Source organism: Triturus cristatus, chromosome 7, assembly GCF_964204655.1.
Source record: "Triturus cristatus chromosome 7, aTriCri1.1, whole genome shotgun sequence".
Taxonomy (NCBI): Eukaryota; Metazoa; Chordata; class Amphibia; order Caudata; family Salamandridae; genus Triturus; species Triturus cristatus.
In genome coordinates, this window is record NC_140590.1 from 1,233,546,051 (window position 1) to 1,233,552,050 (window position 6,000).

The following is a 6,000-nucleotide window of genomic DNA, read 5'->3' on the forward strand; positions in this document are numbered from 1 at the left end:
TGAAGCCAAATTGTACCTCGGACAGGATGTTATTCCCCTTGGCCCACGCAGAGATCCTCGGCAGGACAACCTTGCCTAAAATTTTTACCGAGGAGTCCAGAAGCGATATAGGTCGATAGCATTTTGGATCTCCTCTCTGCCCTTTTTTAAATATTGGGACGATTGTGGCAAGAGACCAGGACTCAGGGAAACCCACTATTGCGGCAGCGTTAAAAACTCTAGTTAAAATGTTTGCCCAAAACAGTGGATTTGCCCTGTACATGTCCGCTGGCACTCCATCGGGGCCAGGGGCCTTGCGCCCTGCTGTCTCCTCTATGGCTCTAAGAACCTCACAGGTTTCAAAACTCACAGGCTCCATGAGGCTCTCATTTACGGGGATTATAAAAGGGTCCGGCTCCCTGTGACTGTCATAAATTTTTTCGAAGTGGGATAGCCAATCGACCTCTGAGATATTTAATTCCTGTGCTGAGTTTTGAGCGCCTGTAAGAAATGGAGAATTTATTATTGTCCAAAACTCAGCACTATTTTTTAGAGTGGCTTTATCCCTTAAATCCTCCCAAGCTTTGCTTTTTAATTCATTTTTACGCAGAGTGGTGGCCGTATTATAATCCTTTCTTAATCGCGCCACAAGCTCCTTATCCCTTGGGCGGGTATTGAGGGCTTTTTTAAGGCGGTTATGAGCTTTACTGCAATTTTTATCAAACCAGCCTTCCGCCGGGTGTTGTTTAGCCCCCTGCCCTTTGGCTAAAAGACTGCTAGACACAAACCTGCAAATATCTTCAAAGGAAGATATGATATCATTAAGCCCAGCTGAAGGGGTGGCACACACCCTTAACTCTTCCGCGACTGAATTAGATAAAGTTATAAAGAAATTTTCCGGTACAACCGACTCCCATTTAAGTCTTCTCCCCTGGTCCTTTTCCTTTACAGGCAATATAGTCTGCTGAAGAACAACAGCTTTTGACAAGAAGGCACTAATTGTTAGCACCAATCCAACAGGATTATGATCACTCATGGGCATAGCAATTGCATTATATGTAATCACATAATTTAGAAAATATCTCGAGACAAAAATAAAGTCAATTATTGAATCGCTAGCCCTTCCCGTGTAGGTGGCAACCCGTGTAGTGTTATCATAAAATTCAGGTTCAAATAATTCATTTTCCTGCAGTACATGTTCAAGTGCTCGACCCTTCTGTGTGTGTTCTAAATGAGGGGGAGACACGCTGCCTGGCCCCTCCAATTCCGCCATAACACATTTTAAACACAAATGAACATTAAAATCACCCATTAAAATGAATCGATATAAAGTGGATTGCTTGCCTCCGTAGAGAATTAAAAAATCTGATAACCAATTAAAATGCAAGGATTCTGGATTACTATTGGGAGCATTGTAACAGTTAACCAACAATAATTTACCACCATCCTCTAAGGTTAACTCCAGAATGATAAAATTATTGGAAGCGCAGTCTAACATAATCAATTTGCCTTTTAAATTCACCGAAACCAGCATCATGAGGCCGCCTTTGTTCCGTCCAGCTGGGGAAGGCAAGGCAGGGACAAAGAAGGATGTGAAGCCATCTATCCAGTAGTCACACTCCAAATCCCAAGTCTCTTGCAAGGCAATAACGTCATAACTCTTTACAAAGTTTTCTCAATTGGGGTCTCCCTTCTTAGCCCGCAACCCAGCAATGTTCCAAGATAACAACCTAACCGTGTCCCCATTGTCACTAACCACAATCTCTGGTGAGCTGTTCTTGACCGCCTCAGAAGAAGGTACGTGGACCACTGATGTTGGGGCCGCTACGGCGGCGTCCTCTGTACCCTCTCCCTCACCCCGTCAATCACAGAGGTCGAGGCCTGAGAGCACATTAAACCTGTTGTACGTTGTAATGGGGGGACCAAATGTACTAGAGTTATCACGGCCCTGCAAAGAACATTGCTGTGCCCGACTGGGCCCCACCGGGGTAAAAGGATAAGGTCTTGATCTGGACAAGGAGGGACAATTGGCCTTGTTGTAGAAATACCCAAGTGGACGAACTCGGATACTATTACTATCCTCCAACAGGGATGCTGCCCGAAGGAGGACAGTAGCCACATGTTGTGGGTATTTAAAATTCACAACCACACAATCTCCTCTACAAGATTTCCTTGATGGGCCAATCCAATTCACTCTCCGCGTCGTAATAATATCTCCAGCATGTTTGGAAGGGAAACCGCATTTAGCGCCTAACCAGGCCACCACTTTGTTTTTAAGAGAATCATGCGCTTCCACTTGCGGCTCGGTATTACCTGAGCAAAACAGCGGAACATTTGCAAGTACGATGACATAAGGGGCGCAATCCGGGGGCAAATTAATAGAATTGGCGCATCTACTTTGTACAATGTTATTGTTATGTAAGGGGCCAGGTCTCAGCAATCCCCTAACCTGCTCAGCATCCAAATCTGCTGGTGGAGGGTAGATGGCTTTGGAGACAGTGGGATTGCTAACCGGGCAAAAAACAGGAGGGATCAAAGAAGGAGAGTTGGGGGCTTTTGTGGCATTTTCTCCCGTCGCTTTAGGAATTACTAAACTATTTTGAGGGGGTGAGGAATTCACCTGAGAGAAATTAACCAGCTGTTGATCCAATAGACCTCCTAGTCTTTTAATTTCCGCATTTGCGGTGTCCAATTTGACTGTAAGACAGTCAATGGAAGCCTTAAGTTTTAGGTCTACAGCTGCCTCAATACGTTTAATTAGAAAATCAAACTGCTCTGGGCTCAGTGTGATAATGGGTTCCTTCGTAATCTCTGCGTTTGGTTTGGATATGGGGGAAATGTAACTATCCGGCCGATGATTTTCCACTCTTCTCCTGTGGACGGTCTTACCCCCCCTCTTGCTTTGTAGCCTTCTGCAAGATCTAAAAGGTCTCTTTCCCCTAGTTTCTTCCACTATTGCTGTCTCTTCCTCAGAGTCAGGACATAACGTATCATTCATTGCAGAGTCCATTAATGCATTATCATGCTCCTGGTGAATAGGAGCTACTGTATTACTGGAAGGTTCAGTAGCGTTATGGTCTTCTGGTGTACAGTCCAAGATTCTATCGCCATCTAGAGAATCCTCCAGTGTAGCAGCTGAAGCTGGGGAGGGGACATAATCCAGAGCGTCTACTTTACCCAAGGAAGCTCTTCTGTCTTCGTTGATTTTGGTCACCCTCTTAACAAGAAAATTGTTCATGGAACCAGCCCCCGTGACCACCTTATTTTTCTTAGGGCCAGACATCATAGAACATGGGCCGAAATTAACTGTCGGCCACAACTAGGTCCAAAATTACAGCCAAAGTACACTACAGCTGAACACCTCCACAGCAACACTCATGGGGCAAGAATGTAGATGTAACAGACAACAGCAGTACCTGAGGTGGGCCAGAGGACCTGGAATCCGATGTCAGAGGGATGGCCCAGCCCTGCCTCCTCCTGCCCCGGACGGCCACAGACGGCCCGCCCTTTGCCCGGGCTTAGCCCGGCTTGGTCCCGCGAAGCGGGTCTGCACGGCCACTTAAGGCGTCTCGTGGCGCTCCAAACGCGTCAGCTGTGCGCGCCGCCGCTGGGGCTGCCGGGAGATGGAGTCCCGGGGCGGCGACGCGACGTTGATGCCCCTCTGCTACCCGCTGTTGCAGGCCACTCGTTAGCCCCCAAAAATGACTCCTGGCGGTGGAGGCGTTTCACAGGTAAGGTTTTTCTGCTCTCCCCCCGGGATGACTCAATCTGTTGCGCAGGCGCAGTTAATGATCGCGTTCCTCCTGCGCATATGGTTCATTGTCGAGGGTTTCCCGTGTGTGAAAGGAAAGGGTGTTTCCTGCCCAGGTTGTATCCTTGCTGGATTAGACTCTTTCCAGGCTACGCCCTCTGTACAAGGCTGTTCACAGTCCGTACTCAGTGCAACATCCTAACACTTTTTGATTACCAAATGCGGGTCAAAATAACAATGCTGGAAAATACATTGACCGATGTAAGTATAACGATAGAGACAGAGCTAATGTGAAGCATAACTTGGAGTGATCGCAATCACAATACTACAGGCTTATGTGAATAAAGAGCAAGAATAGAATAAAATAAAATTAAAATAAATTATTGTGATAAGACAACATCATATCATCTAGAGTGATCAAAAGGAAACCACAATACTGCAGGTTCATATGAATGAAAAGCAAAATAATGTTCTCAAATGTAAAGCAACATCATACTACGTGTTATTATAAGAAACAGTTGAATTCAATTCTATCATTCATGCCCTGAGGCTGTAAGGCATGCAGTTTTTTGGTCCATGTTATGCTTGACATTAGCTCTTTCTCTATCGTTATACTTACATCAGTCTATGTCTTTTCCAGCATTGTTATTTTGACACGCATTTTATATACGTTTATATCGTGTCTAATGCACACATTAATCACCTCACTTTCACTGGTTTTAGGTATTTCTTGTATTTTTTTGTGCTCTTAACTTTATTCACAACATTTTCTGCACGCTTTTGCATCACGGTCACAACTAGACCTGGGCGCCTTTAAGACGCCTCACGTTAAACCTCTCATACGCGATGACGGCGCACCTTCACTTTCGCGCGGTACTCCTCGGGAGCTGTTAGCGATTCAGGTAAAGACATCGAGCGCATAATTATTTCATTATTTTGGCACTTTAATAGCTCTGGAGCATGAGTAATCACAACTTTCTACAGAACTATTATTATCGTCCGGATGTTAACTCGGGGGCTGCCATGAACAATGTTTGTCGACACTAAGATTACTCTTTCAGTTTCCATCACTACGAGCCGTTTTCACATTGGATATCGTATTCCTCGAGTTACTTGCTCATTCTGATTTGGGCACTTTGATGTTCCTTCCTCACTTTCACCTATTCATAAACGTTCACTACAATGCATTCGAGTCACCGAGCACCGTTTTTTAGTCACTGGGCACTGTTTTTTAGTCACCGGGCACTTTTCATACCGAGCTCACGTTTAAGCACTTTATACTGAATGGTCTCCTGTTTCCGTTTTTTGTAGAATTGCAGGATAAGACCCCTGAAGAAGGGTCAGTTTATGACCCGAAATGCATTGGGTTTTCTGCTGAATTAAGAATAGTGTGTTTGAAACATTACGTTGGATGTGCATCTTATGAACAAAACAACGTACTATTGGATTAATTTATGGCTACAAGATTGAGTCTTTAACCCCTTCCATGCTGCGCAGATTCCGCCGCTGTGCTGACGGAATCTTGCGCGGGCGTGGTCATGACGGAACGGTTCCGTCATGAGCACAGCTCAACCGTGGCTCATGACGGAACCGTTCCGTCATGAGCAAAGAGGTCCTTCTTCCTGCACCCTTATCCAACCAAAGTAGATCATACTAACAACACATAAACGTCACTTATGCAGCTTGTCCTTATGTCCTAATCTTAGTGAATGTGCCTTTACTTCGTCAACATTTTAAAGACTCTCCACTTCAGTTGATGGCCAAGGCCCGAAACTGGTTGAATCCAAACTCAAATAAAGGTCATTTGATCCAAAAACACTTGATAATGGCCAGAAGAACACAGTGGATTGGGTCTGATGCAAAAACAATCAATAATGCGTTATTTTAAACTTTGATAACGAATGGCTAGAAAGAGACGTATTAGGGAGTTTACCAGTTGCCCCTTCCCTCCACTCTCAGATTGATGTACTTTCTCTGACTTTTTTCTAATGGCCCGTATGAGTAAGCAGTCACACTATAAATACTCAGGCCCATCCTTAGGTAAGATCTGGCTATAAGTCTGTGCAGATGGCCTCAGATGCCCTTGTTGTCATGATTAGGCTTAGATAGAATGGGGAGTACACATAGACACGCACTTGTGTGGATGTAAGCATGAATGACGAAACTACATCTCCCAGAAGTCAATGGGAGAGATTGGCTGTCTCGTTTCGTGCACAGGTACATAAGCCCTGCCTCTGTTTTACTCGGGGCTTGTCACTCGAGAAATAACG